The sequence below is a fragment of the Schistocerca americana genome, chromosome 2 (assembly GCF_021461395.2).
Source record: "Schistocerca americana isolate TAMUIC-IGC-003095 chromosome 2, iqSchAmer2.1, whole genome shotgun sequence".
Lineage (NCBI taxonomy): Eukaryota > Metazoa > Arthropoda > Insecta > Orthoptera > Acrididae > Schistocerca > Schistocerca americana.
The window spans coordinates 782,807,297-782,824,895 of NC_060120.1; the positions used below are offsets into that span (position 1 = coordinate 782,807,297).

The 17,599-nt window shown below is 39.6% G+C and overlaps 1 non-coding gene across 1 annotated transcript; it reads right to left on the minus strand.

Moving 5' to 3' along the window:
• Positions 1-737: 737 nt before the first annotated feature.
• Trnas-cga lies at positions 738-812 on the minus strand. Its single transcript has one exon. It is a non-coding gene; the product is annotated as a tRNA-Ser (tRNA).
• Between the last annotated feature and the right edge of the window lie 16,787 nt (positions 813-17,599).

Below are 17,599 nucleotides of genomic sequence, written 5' to 3' on the forward strand. Positions count from 1 at the left end.
GCTATCGTCTAATGCTCTGTGCTGTAGACGGCTCCACACCGTACCATATTTGGCCGTTATGCATCTCCTGTGTGGGTTTTCTGCATGCCTTGGATGAGCGGCATGACACTCAGTTGTTGCCGGAGCGACAGCAATTACACCACAGTAGCAGCTCTACATTGCCGCTTACGACAAATGGGAACTTTTGATATTACGGTGGTGCACGTTACAAACTTTTTCACTGTTGTGAAGCTACATTCATGGAAACATAGCTCATTGCAACAAATCGAAAAATACTCGTTACGGAGTAATAATGGAATCTATTACTCCTGTAACGAGTACCAAATACTCAAATTCTATTCCTGAATAAATCTCTGAAATTTTGTCGGTGCAGCTGAGGTTTTCTCTCTATTAACACTTAACGATCTGGTAACTTAGTGAACTAACAATCTAATAGTTCTAGGTTTGAGCCCATTTTGAATTTGTATGCCATTCTGGCACTCAATTTTCGTCGCTGCGAATGTTTTGCGTTTATGTCAGATGTCGCTTTAAGATCACAGGTTTAAGTATACTTCGTTAACGGAATATTTAGCAACCCCAATTCATGCGGTTGTAGAGTATTATATAAAAGTTTCCCCTTCCTTGACGTGCTTCAGCAGTTTCGTTTAGCTCCATGATAACAGTAATATTCCTGAAGTGTTAAAGACCTCCAATAAGATGACATGATTTATTGAAACTTCCTTGCAGATTAAAACTGTATGCCCGACCGAGACTCGAACTCGGGACCTTTGCCTTTCGCGGGCAAGTGCTCTACCAACTGAGCTACCGAAGCACGACTCACGCCCGGTACTCACAGCTGCAGAGTGAAAATTTCATTCTGGAAACATCCCCCAGGCTGTGGCTAAGCCATGTCTCCGTGATATCCTTTCTTTCAGGAGTGCTAGTTCTGCAAGTTTCGCAGGAGAGTTTCTGTAAAGTTTGGAAGGTAGGAGACGAGGTACTGGCAGAAGTAAAGCTTTGAGTACCGGCCGTGAGTCGTGCTTCGGTAGCTCAGTGGTAGGGCACTTGCCCGCGAAAGGCGAAGGTCCCGAGTTCGAGTCTCGGTCGAGCACACAGTTTTAATCTGCCAGGAAGTTTCATATCAGCGCACACTCCACTGCAGAGTGAAAATCTCATTCTGGAAACATCCCCCAGGCTGTGGCTAAGCCATGTCTCCGCGATATCCTTTCTTTCAGGAGTGCTAGTTCTGCAAGGTTCGCAGAAGAGTTTCTGTAAAGTTTGGAAGGTAGGAGACGAGGTACTGGCAGAAGTAAAGCTTTGAGTACCGGGCGTGAGTCGTGCTTCGGTAGCTCAGTGGTAGAGCAAAAGGCAAAGGTCCCGAGTTCGAGTCTCGGTCGGGCACACAGTTTTAATCTGCCAGGAAGTTTCATATCAGCGCACACTCCGCTGCAGAGGGAAAATCTCATTCTGGGGACATGATTTATTATTCAGTATGTAACATTGTAACGTAGTCTGATGTTATTCACATATTACAGATTTGTGTCTTCCTTTGGAAGACGAGTGAGACAGGCGTGTGTTGAATCTTTATGTGAGTAGAGCAGAGGCCATTCTTGGGAGTAAGCCTTCAGGATATCATAATAGCAGGTACTGTATCATTACCAGTAGGAGTGTAGTCTGGATTATTGCCAGATCCCTCAGAGGTTAGTGGTGAAGGTTTGTTCTCTACACGTCAGCCACTTGGCCTATCACTTTTATTAACTATTTGTCATAATTATAATTTATTACCGAATAATCTAATTAATAATGATCTGTCACTTTTATTTCTATTAGTTATCACCCAGTTATAACGTTTCACTACCCAAAAATAACGATTTTCCACCACTAGTCAAACAGACTGCTTACTCCCACCCTTCCCCTGGTCTTACTGGCTGACTCCTCATTCATGTTCTGTACACCACAATGAAAGGATTGTCATCCAGTGTCAACATCTACCTGCAGAATACAAAAAAGTAAAAGTGTTGTCCTAGTGGTTATTGTACTATTATTCTATTATATTATCAAAAAATGACAGGTGAAGTGCAGGTAGCATTGCACTCACTTTACCCCTACAAGTTCAAAAACCAGTTATCAATTTCATGTTCCTGGTAGCACACAAATCCTATGTAACAAAAAATTACTGTTGCAATCAAGTATACTCATGCCACTGAACAATCACACCGATTCGAGCAAGAAAGCTGTGCCAGACTAGTCCAGTTGACCTACCTACGTATGACTTCTCACCCTGCGTTGCATATCATGTACACTATTGCCATTGAAAAATCATACCAGGTATACGTAAGTATTATGTGAGCAAACGCGCTTATAATCATATGGACAATGTTGTTCATTCTCGCATTTACACTGTGGGGAAGAAATAGTGCAAAATCTTTATTACTCTGTATTTAAAAAATCGTCTCCTACAAAATTTAAAATTTTAGGTAATTATAACTTTGTTACACTGTTTAAAGTATCTTTATTACTTGACACACTTTCACGTTCTGGTTTATAACTCTCTGGTATATTATCAGCCTGAATTACCTGTGTACCTGATATTCCTTATTTAATATGGGCATCGATTCTGAGGAACAATGCTAAGCGAATGAATGCAGACAGTTATCTCCTGATTGCTATCGCAAGGATATTTATCGAGTACAACAGCGATCAAAAAAGAAATTGCGTAATAGATTAAATGAATTACGGTAGTTGGCAATAATTTTGAATAGGTAAGTGAAAGAGTACGAAATTTAGATTGCAGGCAATTAATTATGGCCGGCAGCCCACAAATGAGTAAAAAACAAAACCGTATAATGTAAATGAAGTTACGTAATAACGATAAGTGTAAAGGACGGCAGTAGTGGGAGAAAACAGCATATGCACGAGTTTAATTGTAAAGCCAAAATTAACATACAGTATTAAATTGATTGATAATGTATTGGAATTGCTTGCAATTCAAAAAAGCCAATGATAGTTACTAACTATCAATACATCGCGATAAATATATTGAATATACGTTACTGGCTGTAATGGTATATATTGTCAGGTTCAGTGAAACAAATACCCAATATATTAAATATATCTCAGAAAATTTCGTGCTGACTTCATTAACGTGAAGCACTTTGGCGATGTCAATTTAAGAAAATCAATAGCGTATCAAGTATTTGCAAAATACATATCGCTGTATATAAAAGGCAATGTAATGACTGATTCATTATCGCCCAGCCCGAACTGTTACGGAAAGAAACTTGAAATTTGGAGAGGGTGTGGACTTTATACTGTACGCATCGTTTAAGGAGAGATTTCTCGAAATTCCATCTCCAAGAGGATAAAATAAGAAATGAAAAGTTTTTTGAAAATATACCTCTATTAATGCAATTCTGAAGCGAGAACTACGAAAATTAATATCTGATTTCTCAGTGAGAAATAAAGAAATACCTGCTTCAGCATTTCTGGGTGTTTGACTCCTATGGGGTGAAACTGTTGGTGAAAGTTGTTTTTGCAAACAAATCATTATTAAAGAACTATCAAATCTTTTTAACACTACATCCCTGAAAATTGTATTGGACTTCTCAGTTAGAAATTAAGAAATTCGTGTTTCATCGTTTTAGGAAATTCAGCCTGTAAGGGGGTGAAATAGGGCTGGACACATTCATTGACTCACTATCCAGCCCAAACTGCTAAGGACAGAAATACGAACTTAGGAGAGGGTGTTGATCTTATACTGTAGGCATCGTTTGGTAAGGGTTTGTTCGAAATACCACCCCTAAGGAGACGAAGAAAAGTTTTTTGAAAATATGTTGCTATTAAGGCAATTTTGAAGCTAGAAGTACGAAAACTAGCATTTGGTTTCTCGGTCAGAAAACAAAAATTCATGCTTCAGCATTTTTTGAAATTCCGTCACTAATGGAGGGTAACATGATGAGGTGAAACAGCTGGCCAAAGTATTTTTGAAAATAAATCACTATTAAAGTACTAATAAAGCAATTTTAAAGGTACATCTGTGTTACGGGTACGAAAGTTTCTGTGGAAATATTACGACAAGAACTCAAAAGGCTGGGTTAACAATCATCTCTGACTCCAGCTACCAGAGTCGCTTTTTGGTCAGAAGTCCATTCGTAAAAGACTGTGCTTCTATGACTTTAGTTAGCGTGCAAAATTTAGATGATATTGCTATGTGTGAACAACATAAAAATTGGATTAAAGGGGAAAAAAATTGTGCAGATCATACAATTAACGTGAGCGAAGCAGGGGACACTATGGTAGTAAAATTAAAACTTATTTATTTGAAAGAGCATCTGCACTTCGCTGTGAAATAATTTTTACTTTGCTGGTTGGATGCAGTAGATGCGCTAATATTTCAAAAAAACTTTAGTTACTGCTGCACCCGATTTCATGAATTCCTTGATTTAATTTACATACTAATGTAATTACTTATATCTTCATTGAATTATCTCTTTCACTGGTGACTTTCTTAGTGTTTATGGTAACGTGTTAGGACCCTGCTGAAGAATAATGGATCTAGTTAGTCAGCAGCACTCACTAGGTTAAAGGTTCGATTAAATGAGCATCGTAATGTACAAGTACTGAAACTACTGCACTGGCAAGCTTTATACCTAACTTCATAACTAACCTGATTTTATTTCGTGGCGAATTGCTACTTGTGCCACGTAATGATCATTATTGGCAATGGGCTCTTCTTTAACAGCCAACCAATTTTAATAATTTGGGGCCACACAGTACTCTGCCCCAACTAACAAATCTTCTTCTACGCCATGTACTCTGTCCAGAGATATGCTCGCTCACAAATCCACAATTCCTTGCCATGTTTACAACACAATTTGGAGAAGTCTCCATTATGCATAAGAGCGCCACCACTTCACGTCCTTGCCTAGCCACACAGGAATAGCAACTCCTCTGCTTCCACTCTCACCCTGCCTTCTTGTGCACTCATGGTCGACGATATTCTTGTTCACATAGAAACAGATTCTTGGCATTCTATATAATGCGAAATTCTCTGACTTTGCCAGCGTTTCTACTACAAAGTTTTACAATATTATTTTCTAATAGTATTTTCATAACCAAATCGCAATTATTAAATAGTGGATACCGTCAAAATTCATAAAGTACAGACAGGTGATTGCTTTAAGACTAAGAGTTAATTAACGGAAAAATCAGGAGACACTCTGTTGCTGTGTTATATGTGGCCCATGTTTCATTGATTTCTATTGGAAAATACAGATTCAGTGGAACATTCAAACAAGAAACACAGTGGCTAGCATGTTTAATGTTTCAGTTGTATTGGGCAAAAGATTTTAATAATCACCATTCAACATTTTTTTAAAAAAATTATGAAATAATAACATGAAAATTGTTGTATCTCGAGTAGTGCATGGCGTGTACTATTTTGTCACATACATACATACATACAAACATACACATATGAAGCAAAAATATTAATCATCAATATTCTAACAAGGTAAGTATAACTGTTACAGAAACTGCCGGTCGGTGTGGCCGTGCGGTTCTAGGCGCTTCAATTTGGAACCGCGTGACCGCTACGGTCGCAGGTTCAAATCCTGCCTCGGGCATGGATGTGTGTAATGTCCTTCGGTTAGTTAGGTTTAATTAGTTCTAAGTTCTAGGCGACTGATGACCTCAGAAGTTAAGTCGCATAGTGCTCGGAGCCATTTGAACCATTTTTGTTACAGAAACTGCTTATTAGTGTAGAATTCTGGTTTGTAGTGAGTTTATTCTTATGTAAGTACAGAGAACAAAACCATTGTCCTTTCAGTTAGCCCTCTAAGGGTTCTTTAGCTAATTTAAACATCACTGATTATTATGATTTGTCCTTGCAATATCATACTATTTAATTACATAATAACAAAATTCGTTGTGTTCACATAAAACAGTAACAATGTTATTTTCATTTCTGACAGACTGGTCAGCCTTCAGACCACATTTCCTTTTACAAAAAAAATCTTAACGTAGAACATTTCACTTAAACTCTGTTTTTCCTGAAAGACAATGTGATTATTTTGATACCATCTGATGGAGTCCCTCCAAAGCTTCTATCGTTGTGGATGCATGTTATCCATGTCGTTTTGCACAGTTTATTTACGTTTAGTTTCATCCAGTTTTTACTCTCTCTTTACTAGGTAATAACGATTTTTGTGTTTCATTAAACGTCCATTAAGTTCATTTAGCCTGCAACTTAAAAGTGTTAGTATCCTGATACTTACTTTTTCAAATACACAATTATTTTAAAATTGGTCATCTTTACCACTAATTACAATGCAATTAATTTCCTGTTACAAAGAACAAAAGAGATAGAAAATATTTTGATCTCTATATTTATTGCAATTAATATCATAATGAGAAGTCTGTTAACGGACCACTTAGGTCGCAAATATCGTACATGACATCATTACTATATAGTCGTAAAGGTAAGTCCAGCTATCTTAGACATTTACTGTTATTTCTTTACTACAGAAACAGTGATGGTTTCTAATCTGCTAATGCATCAGATCAAAAATATTCTACTGACTCAGAGTGAAACAGGAGAAAGCGTTAGGATGTGGAAAGTTCTCAATTTTAAAAGGTCCATTATAAATAACTTTCAATTTCGAAGTTTCATTATCTGTCTCAATCATTTTTTCATGGTTTTTCACGAAGACAACGTTCCTGATCTTGAACTTCACTGGTTTTAGGTCCTTATCATGTCATTTGATTCTTGCCTCAGCATGTTTGTGCATATTTTCTCTGAGCAATTCTTTCTTTTCTGTAACATGTAAGTTTTGTTGTGGTGGAAAATTCATCAATCTCCCACTATGCTTTTCGGTTTAAAATCCGACACAATCTCCTTCGTAATAAACCCGATACTTCTGTGTCATAGTGAGTTCATAATCTCTTCAATCTCTGTCACATATTTGCCTCACACCCTGTGGTTGTTGGGGAAATACATATTGAAACATCAACCCCATTCATGCTTGTAACATTCAGATAGGTTATTCGATGAGTGGTGTGCAGATATGTGAATAACTTCTAGTCCTTTGTCTTTGATACCACCAGTCCAAATTTTTTAAATAAATTGAAGTCCATTGTCTGATAATACTGCATTTAGTTTCCTGATTTTTACAAACTAGTCTTCTACCAATTTAGTGAACATGCCTTGGCCGTTGATGTACGTAAAATATACAAGCCATATATATATATATATATATATATATATATATATATATATATATATATATGGTCCGATGAACCCTCTGGCAGCTACCTTAGGTGAATTGCAGAGTAGTCATGTAGTTGTAGGTGTAGATGAAGATACGCGTCATACACTACTGGCCATTAAAATTGCAACACCAAGAAGAAATGCAGATGATAAACGGGTATTCATTGGACAAATATATTATACTAGAACTGACATGTGATTACATTTTCACGCAATTTGGGTGCATAGATCCTGAGAAATCAGTATCCAGAACAACCACCTCTGGCCGTAATAACGGCCATCATACGCCTGGACATTGGGTCAAACAGAGCTTGGATGGCGTGTACAGGTAACAGCTGCCCATGCAGCTTCAACATGATACCACAGTTCATCAAGAGTACTGACTGGCGTATTGTGACAAGCCAGTTGCATGGCCACCATTGACCAGACGTTTTCAATTGGTGACAGATCTGGAGAACGTGCTGGCCAGGACAGCAGTCGAAAATTTTCTGTATCCAGAAAGGCCCGTACAGGACCTGCAACATGCGGTTGTGCATTACCCTACTGAAATGTAGGGTTTCGCAGGGATCGAATGAAGGGTAGAGAACCACGGGTCGTACCACATCTAAAATGTAACGTCCGCTGTTCAAAGTGCCATCAATGTGAACAAGAGGTGACCGAGACGTGTAACCAATGATACCCCATACCACCACGCCGGGTGATACACCAGTATGGCGATGACGAATACACGCTTCCAATGTGCGTTCATCGCTATGTTGCCAAACACGGATGCGACCATCATGATGCTGTAAACAGAACCTGGATTCATCCAAAAAAATGACGTTTTGCCATTCGTGCACCCAAGTTCGTCGTTGAGTACACCATCACAGGCGCTCCTGTCTGTGATGCAGCGTAAAGGTTAACCACAGCCATGGTCTCCGAGCTGATAGTCCATGCTGCTGCAAACGTCGTCGAACTGTTGGCGCAGATGGTTGTTGTCTTGAAAACGTCCTCATCTGTTGACTCAGGGATTCGAGACGTGGCTGCACGATCCGTTACAACCATGCGGATAAGATGCCTGTCCTCTGGACTGCTAGTGATACGAGGCCGTCGGGATCCAGCACGGCGTTCCATATTACCCTCCTGAACCTACCGATTCCATATTCTGCTAACAATCATTGGATCTTGACCAACGCGAGCAGCAATGTCGCGATACGATAAACCGCAATCGCGATAAACTACAATCCGACCTTTATCAAAGTCGTAAACGTGATGGTACGCATTTCCCCTCCTTACACGAGGCATCACAACAACGTTTCACCAGGCAACGCCGGTCAACTGCTGTTTGTGTATGAGAAATCGGTTGGAAACTTTCCTCATGTCAGCACGTTTTAGATGTCGCCAGCGGCGCCAACCTTGTGTGAATGCTCTGAAAAGCTAATCATTTGCATATCACAGCATCCTCTTCCTGTAGGTTAAATTTCGCGTCTGTAGAACGTCATCTTCGTGGTGTAGCAATTTTAATGGGAAGTAGTATATATATGCACAATTTACAGAAGGTTTGGGCAATGGACTGTAGAGAGCCATTACCAAAATTTCTAAATTATCTTTCGCCTGGATGTTTTGCACAGGACCAGGGCTAGTTATAAGCGTTAATTTTACTTTCTGACATCTATCAAACATTCATAACCTCTCAGTTACTTTTTTTGCTCATGTTGATAAACGTAATATTCAGCACTCTTAATAGTGACCTAAAGCCAATGAAAATCAGCTTAGCCACACATTTACTTGGCCAGCATACACGCTTTTATTCCCTATTCTCATTCTTTTTTAAGTACAATATACCATGGTAAATTTTAAAATACTTTCGTAATTTGTCACCTACTTCATTCTTAGCATAAAATTTGGTTTCTACTAATTTCCCATCTTCGTCTTCATTCTGATAGGACACATATTTTTGCACAGATACTCTATTTTTTCCCCTGAACATCTTTGAAATACAATACTTTAAATGTTTCTGCCATATCCGTTTTATTAATTCTGACAGAATCATATGGTAACCCTGACAATGCATCATCTATTCAGTTGTCTACACCTCTTATACACTACATTTCATTGTCAAATTGTTGTATAAATGAAACCTGTGTAGTTAATCTATTTGGAACAAACGATACTTCTTTAAAAATTTCAGCACTGTATGGTCAGTATGAACCACAGCATTGTGTCCCCACAGAAACACCACACAATAGCTACAGCCTTTGTTTCGGAAATAATATATTTTCTCTCATACTTCGATAGAGTTCTACTTCTGAAAGCTATTGTTGACATTTTTCTTTTCTCCTGCTTCCTCGAAAATAGAAACTGCATTACCACAAACATGAGTTTCCGTTTTTTTAATAATGAATCTTCTGCCTGACTTGACATGGCCTGCCATGAATTCCCCTGGCGTGTCACATTTTCACCTCACAGTAGCATTTGCAACGTAAGTCCTCAGTTATTCGCCGGATGTGTTCAAATCTCTGTCTTTCCCTGCAGTTATCTTCGCCTACAGTTACCTTCCCCTCTAGAAACTCCCTCTAGTACCATGGAAGTTATTCCCTGATGTCATGACTGGTGTCCTGTCATCCTGTCCCTCACTCTTTTCAGCTTATTACAGATGTTCCTTTTCTACCGATTTTGTGGAGAACGTCCACATTCCCTACCTTTCTCAGTCTTTTTATTCTTCTATAGCACCCTATATCAAATGTTTCGATTTTCTGCTTTTCTGGTTTTCCCACAATTCCACTTTCACTATTATAGGATGCAGTACTCCAAACACACATTCTCAAAGATCTATTTTGATACTAATAAAGTTCTCTTGACCAGGAATGTCCTTCCGATCAGTGCTAGTCTGCATCTTATGTCCTCCTTGCTCCTTCCATCAAGGGCTATTTTGCTGCTTGGGTAATAAAATTCCTTGACTTCGTCTACTTCGTGATCCCAACTTCTGATTTTAAGTTACTCGCTGTTCTCGTTTCTGCTACTTATCATTGCGTTAGTCTTTCTTCGTTTTATTCTCAATCCACATTCTGCACTCATTAGTCTGTTCATTCGATTCAACATATCCTATAATCCTTCACTTTCACTAATCAGGACAACGTCATCGGCGAATCCTCTCATTGTTACCTTTTCGCCCTGAATTTTAATCCCGCACATGAATCTTTCTTTTATTTTCAGTCATCACTTCTTCGCTGTATAGACAGAACAGTAGGAGCGAAACACTACATTCCGGTTTAACACCCATTTTTAATCCGAGCACTTCGTTCTTGATCTTCCAGCTTTATTGCTCCCTCTTGGTTCGCTTACATATTATATATTTCCCGTCTTTCCCTACAGCTTACCCGAATTTTTCTCAGAATTCCAAAGGTATTCCACCATTTTACATTGTCTAACGCTTTTTCGAATTCGACAATTCCTATAAAAATCTTGTCTTTCCTTCAGTCTTGCTTCCATTATCAACCTCAACGTCACTACTACCTCTCTCGTGCTTTTACCTTTTCTAAAGCCAAACTGATCGCCATCTAACAGATCGTCAATGTCCTTTTCCATTCTTCTGTATATTATTGTTGTCAGCAGCTTGGATGCATGAGTTGTTAAGCTGATTGTGCGATAATTATCGCACTTGTGGGCTCTTGCAATCTTCGGAAGTGTTTGGATGATGTTTTACCGAAAGTCTGATTGTATATCGTCAGTCTTATACATTCTAAATACTGACGTGAATAGTAGTTTTGTTGCCACTTCCTACAGTGATTTCAGAAATTCCATTGGAATGTTCTCCATCCCTTCTGCGTTATTAGATCTTAAGTCCTGCAAAGCTTCTTTAAGTCCTGACTCTAACGCAGGATCCCCTATCTCCTATCTCTTCCTTATTGACTGCTGTCATTCCTCTATCACGTCATCAGACAAATCGTCTCCCTCGTAGAGGTATTCAGTGTACTGTTTTCAGCTATCAGCTCTCTCCTCTCCAGTTAACAGTGGAATTACTATTGCAATCTTTATGTTATAACGCCAGATGGTAGATTCACCGAAGGTTGTTTGACTTTCCTTTATGCTGAGGCAGTCCTTACGAAGATCAAAGTTGTTCTACCAAGAAGTAACCAAAGAATCCATAAAAAAAAAGTTTTCGGTTTCTTCACATTCTTCAATGTGAAGAGAGACCATGGTGGCAATTTCTTCAGATACAGGCCACATGATCTATAGATACACGTTACGTGTCATAAATGCAGTGGTTTCCATTGCCTTCTGCATCCTCTTGCTGTTGATAAATGCTGATTCTTCCGCCCTTTTGGGGCAGTTTCCCATTTCGAGGACAAGAGTGTCCTGATCCTCTGACCGCTACTTCGCCCTCTTTGACAAGGCTGAACGAGCGTGAGTTCTTATGCCGGTAGTCTTTGGCTGACGTTGCTGATTATTTTTATCCAGAATTTAAACAGTGATGATGTTCGATCTCGGGACCAAGGCCGTTCTGATTAATAGTCAGAGACGCTACTCATAGACTACTGGTCTGATAAAGTGAGACTCGCGTGATGTAACATTTGATCTTTCTCAAGGTCACCTTTTAATTTTTCAGAGACTAGTTGTCACTTTTATCTCCAAATAAAAGCACTATTTTTATTTAGTAGATTACAAAAACCTGGATTATTAAAGGTTTGCCCCACAACACATTTGCTATAAAAATTGTAATACCAAGAAACGATTTTAATTATTCAGTAGATCCTGGTGATGGGCAATCTTTTATTGCTTCTATCTTCCGCAGGTCTTTGGTTATCTATGATGTCATTATAATATGACATAAAAGCTCTACTTTTTTCATACAAGTCCACGTTTCATTATCTTTAACTCCATTGCACAATGGCTAGAAAATTTCATCATTAATTTGTAATGGTCTTCTCATGAAGACGATGCTGAGAGCAAATCATCAAGATAAATTGTAATTCTGACACCAAGTTTCCCTAATATTCTATCTAGAGCTCGCATAAACTCTGGTACTGACATGTTTGGTTGAAAAGGAATAACCTTATATTGATGGCATTTTCCTGTAAAGAAGAAGCCTATCAGTTTTCTCTATTCCTGCTTCCGAGGGATTTGCCAACATATCAAATCTAAGCTTGTTATGTATCACACGTCACGAAATTTCAACAACATGTCATCAAAACATTCCAGACGATCTGATTACAGTGCTGATACCTGCGTCTTTTTGCTAACCAAAATCAATGGATTATTGTAATGACTCTTTCACCGTTCTACAATTCCACATTAATTTGTTTTTGAACCGACTCTTCCTTGCTAACGCTATTTGAGGAATTGGTCCACGAAAAAATTCACGTGGCACTGCTTCATTTTTGTAGTGGAAATTATCGACCAAGCCAGGTTTATCTGAAAATATTTTTTTATTAATGATTAAAGATGATATATCTCCTTTCTCTGTTTATTTCATACATTTGTCACTTGTTCTATTAGGGTTGGTACTTCACCTTCCAAATGGTAAATTCCGTACACATTTCGAACATGACAGTGCTCTGACCGCTCACTTAATCTGTTACATATAGGTAACATAATTGGTCGCAACAGAGTTTCATGATCCTTGACAATCCCAGTAGTTTCGTCAAAACTTATTTCAATCTTCTCTTTTTCTACTAAATACGTTATCTTCATTTTTTGTGCAATCAGTGATTGCTTTTTTTTTTAATAACCAATCCGTATCCACAATTATTTCGGTATGCAATTGAGGCACTTCTAACAAGTCATGTTCAAATATAACATCTTTAATAGAAAACTGTATTAAAGATTGTGTTTAATAGGTTTACTACAAACACCAGTAGCTCCTATTAATTTAACAGCCATAACAGACACCTCATCACATTCTGTTTCAGGGTGTTCGTAAAACGACTGAGACAGCACACAGAACTGACTACCACTATCTACTAAAACTTGAGTTTCTGTTCCATGTATTTCTTTAGAAATCGTGATTTGTGAACATCTACAAATCTTGAAACTTCCTGGCAGATTAAAACTGTGTGCCCGACCGAGACTCGAACTCGGGACCTTTGCCTTTCGCGGGCAAGTGCTCTACCAACTGAGCTACCGAAGCACGACTCACGCCCGGTACTCACAGCTTTACTTCTGCCAGTACCTCGTCTCCTACCTTCCAAACTTTACAGAAGCTCTCCTGTAAAGTTTGGAAGGTAGGAGACGAGGTACTGGCAGAAGCTCTCCTGTAAAGTTTGGAAGGTAGGAGACGAGGTACTGGCAGAAGTAAAGCTGTGAGTACCGGGCGTGAGTCGTGCTTCGGTAGCTCAGTTGGTAGAGCACTTGCCCGCGAAAGGCAAAGGTCCCGAGTTCGAGTCTCGGTCGGGCACACAGTTTTAATCTGCCAGGAAGTTTCATATCAGCGCACACTCCGCTGCAGAGTGAAAATCTCAATCTACAAATCTTGCTCTCTATTTCCAACTGATCGTACAATTCCATCAACTTGTAACCTCCCCACAAAAATTTAAATGAAATGACTGACAATACTTAATAGAAATGGGAGCCGAGTGTAACGTCCCCACAATAATTTTGAAAAATTATGGACAATATTATTTAAGAATGCTAATGTACATTGCTCTATGCGTAACCTGCCCACAATGAAATGTACTGACAATGGCAACAAAAATGTAAAATTCGCAATCTGACTCAAATATAAATTCTTCACAAAATTTAAGGTCCGTTCAGTGACAAGAAAATACAATTAAACCGAAATATCGGTCTTTGGCCCTGTGTAAAACAATCAGAATTAAAGTCTTACCTCAGAATAAATGGATGTCACATATCTGCTCTTGTTGTTGCGCACCGCTTGGAGGAACTGCATTGCAAATAATAATATTCTCTTTTTTTGTGATTTTAGTGAAATTTTTCTTCAAAAGAAGTGGAATGAAATGGGAAGTGCAACGAAATCTTGAGTTCAATAAAAAATTAAATTTTTGAGAAAATGCTTTTGAAATAAAAAAATTATTATTGGGAGACTTGTTGGAGAATAATTACAATAAATAAAATTTTTCATTATCTAATGATTATATTAATTAACAGTATACCTTATTCCTCATCTTGACCAGTGTTGCCGACCGCCTACATCACACAACCGCACTGGGCTGCTACTACTGACCGACCGCTCTGCATGACGACTACAGACTGAGTACTGCTCTCAACTAGACAGAGCTACAGACTCGCAACGACCGACTGACTGCTACTGACAGACTCGCAACGACTACTGACTGCTACTGACTACTGAACGACTACTGACGGACTGAGAACCGCTCGCAACACTCGCGCGGTCAAGCGCATACTCTCTGGTCACAGATGCTACAATGCCTCGCCATCGCTGCTGCGTTACATACGTGTTTCAAACTTCGTTACACTCGGAACTGGCATTAATTAAACTTCGATTCGTTTGCGCCCCATTTGACCCATCTTTTCTCTATATTTACAGGTTTCATCTGTATTTTACAGCACCTCTCTTTGACTGATCGGGCCAGCGGCCTTGCCACAGTGGTAACACCAGTTCCTGTCAGACCCCCGAAGTTAAGCACTGCCGGGCTGGGCTAGCACTTGGATGGGTGACCATCCGGTCTGCCGAGCGCTGTTGGCAAGCGGGTTGCACTCAGCCTTTGTGAGGAAAACTGAGGAGCGTCTTGACTGAGAAGTAGCGGCTCCGGTCTAGTAAACTGACATTCGCTTGGGACAGCGGTGTGCTGATCACATGCCCCTCCATATCCGCATCCAGTGACGCCTGTGTGCCGAGGATGACACGGCGGCCGGTCGGTACCTTTGGGCCTTCCATGGCCTGTTCGTACGGAGTTTAGTTTAGTTTAGTTCTCTTTGACTGATCGCCCTTTTCATTTCACACACTTCGTAATTATTAAGATGCCTTACATTCTGATCACTCTTCCTTTTCCACTGTTTTAACCCGTCATTCATTTGATCGAGTTGCTTCAGCCATTCCCTGTCGTCTACTACAGTTTCATCATTGATTGATACACTTAGCTTTGTCGTGACAGGGTGCTGTGCTATTATTGACATACCTGCGCTACAAACGCGCATCTGACTCGTTATTTCTTCAACAACACCTACATTTTCTTCTGATATCGTATTAATTCCACTTCGTATAAGAAGTTCGTCATCCCTAAATTCATTTTCATACACATCATTTTCTATGGAGTCAGCTCGCACTTAAATATATCACCATGCCGGTGGCTATTTAGTCGACTAGTTTTGAAGTAATAACATTATCTTTGTCGATGAAGCCTTTCATTTCCACCCGCTTAAGTCCACCCCTCTGCTGTTGCGGATTTTCGTTTTGTGGACAGTTATTTTCATGAAAATCACCATTATGGTTTCCCCTTCTAGGACCGAAGCGCCTTCCTTCTCCTCAACCTCATTCTACACCGGGCGTGTCCGTCCTCACACTATATTCTTTATTTCGATTATTTTATATTTATTATTACTGTAATATGGCCCTTTCTGATTACTATTATAATTATGGCGTCGGTTCACAGTGTTCCGATATCATACGTAGAGTACGATTACTCGTCTTAAGAATACGTTTTTATTGCATTCCCCTAAGTCAATACACACTTGGGCATTCGGAGGTAATTTTGGGTGCTCAAAACCTGTTAAATGCTCAATATTACTGTATACAGCGTTGAAAAAAATCATAACACCGAAAAATAATTAATGTAGAGTTACGGAAGTTCTGCATTACTTTCGTCTAAGTAACTTGTTTATATTGCAAGACCACAGGTTAATGTAAGCGCGAGATGAGCCATTGCACAACTGAAACTCTGGTATATTAATAACCGGTGTAACCGCCAGAATGTTGAATGCAGGCATACAAAGGTGCATGCATTGTTTTGTACAGAGACAGCAGGCCAAGGCACCACGTACACACTCTTTAGAGCGTTTTGTGTTACAACAACGGTATATGGGTGAGCTTTAGCCAGTTGGAAACGCCCTGGAAGCCTGTTCATGGGTGGCAGCACAACACGTCGAATCACCAGACTCATGTACAAATTTGCAGTCAGGGTGCGTGGGATAACCACGACAGTACTCCTGCTCTCACATGAAATCGCAACCCATACTGTAACTCCAGGTGTAGGTAAAGTGTGTCTAGCACGCAGCCAGGCTAGTTGAAGGCTATCAACTGGGCTCCTAAACAACGCATGGCCTTCACTGGTACCGAGGCAGACCCAATTTTCATCAGAAACCACAACAAACCTCCAACCTGCCCTCCGATGGACCGTTGTTTGACACCACTGAAGTCCCAAATGACAGTGGTCCGGGGTCAGTAGAATAAACACTAAAGGGCTCTTAAATGTGCTTCAAATAACCGATTTATAACAGTTCGTTGCGTCACTGCGGTGCCTACTGCCGCTCAGATTGGTGTTGCAGATGCAGTACGACGCGCCAGAGCCGTACGTCTGACACGATGGTCTTCCCCTCCTCCTGCCGTTTGTCACGTCGTCCTCCTGAAACCAATCTTTTTGCGACCGTACACTGTCGTGACCACCGCTGCTAGCAATCATGTACAGTCGTTACAAAAAATAAAAACACCTACAGCTGTCATTATGATTTTATTTTGTCGCTACCAATTTCAGTGCTTCATTGCGTTATCTTCAGGCCTGTATGCATAAAACATTAAAGATAGCATTATCAGCTTATCAATCAAGTTACATAGAAACAGATTAAAACAGAATGACAACAATAGCAAGACTCTACAATGAATTTACACCGAAAATTTGACAGAAAGAACAGATACATCCATTTTCACATGTCTAAAATGTGCTATCACGAATTTCCACTCAATACATTGTACAATTATACTATCTTGTAGAGTCTTGCTATTGTTCTCATCCTGTTTTAATCTGTTTCTATGTAACTTGATTGATAAGCTGATAGTGCTGTCTTTAATGTTTTATGCATACAAGCCTGAAGATGACGCAATGAACGTTGAAACTGTAGGTGTTTTTTTATTTTTTGAGGCGATGGTAAACGGCCGTCGTCCCAGAGACCTCCTGCTAAAAGGATTGACGTACAAAGCATCATGTACAGTGGTTACATTCCTGCCAAGTCTTTCTGCAGTAATGCAGAAGGAACATCCAGCATCTTATAGCCCTATTATACGACCTCGTTCAAACTCAGTGAGGTGCTGATAATTACATCTTTGTTGCCTTAGAGGCATTCTTGACTAAAGTCAACTCACAAAGTCCAATCTGAAAGGTAACTAAGGCCCACGACCGTTATAGCGTGTATTTAATTATTATTTGCGTCCTCACAGTCGCACTACTAGCACCACTCTTA